Raw genomic sequence first — 408 nt, 5'->3', positions numbered from 1 at the left:
CTAGGACGGGTTGGCACCTCCATGGCGGAGATGGCTGAGCAAAGGGCTGGCACGTCCCGCGTCTGCCACCGTCTCATAGGCTTCAAAAAAAAATTAAAAAAATTAAAAAACCCAAAAATTCTTTCTTTAAAGTAACCCAAAATGAAAAGAAACATTCGAACAACTGACGGGAAACCAAAATCATCCTGGAAAATCGAGGAGCTCCCCTGGCTTCTAAGGCTGTGCAAGGCACTGCCCTGCAGGAGCGTGCAGAGCTCCCAGGGGACCCAAGGGGGGGGGTATCTTCCCCCCCCCCCACAATGCATCTCGTCACCAACAGGGGTTGGGAAGAACCCACTGGAATTTCTCTTGGGTGAAAAAAAAAAAAAAAAAAAGAAAAAAAAAAACCCAAAAAGCCCCAAAAAAGGC

This window comes from Egretta garzetta, unplaced genomic scaffold (assembly GCF_000687185.1).
Source record: "Egretta garzetta isolate BGI_Z169 unplaced genomic scaffold, ASM68718v1 scaffold498, whole genome shotgun sequence".
NCBI lineage: Eukaryota > Metazoa > Chordata > Aves > Pelecaniformes > Ardeidae > Egretta > Egretta garzetta.
Note: the sequence above shows the minus strand (reverse complement) of the source record.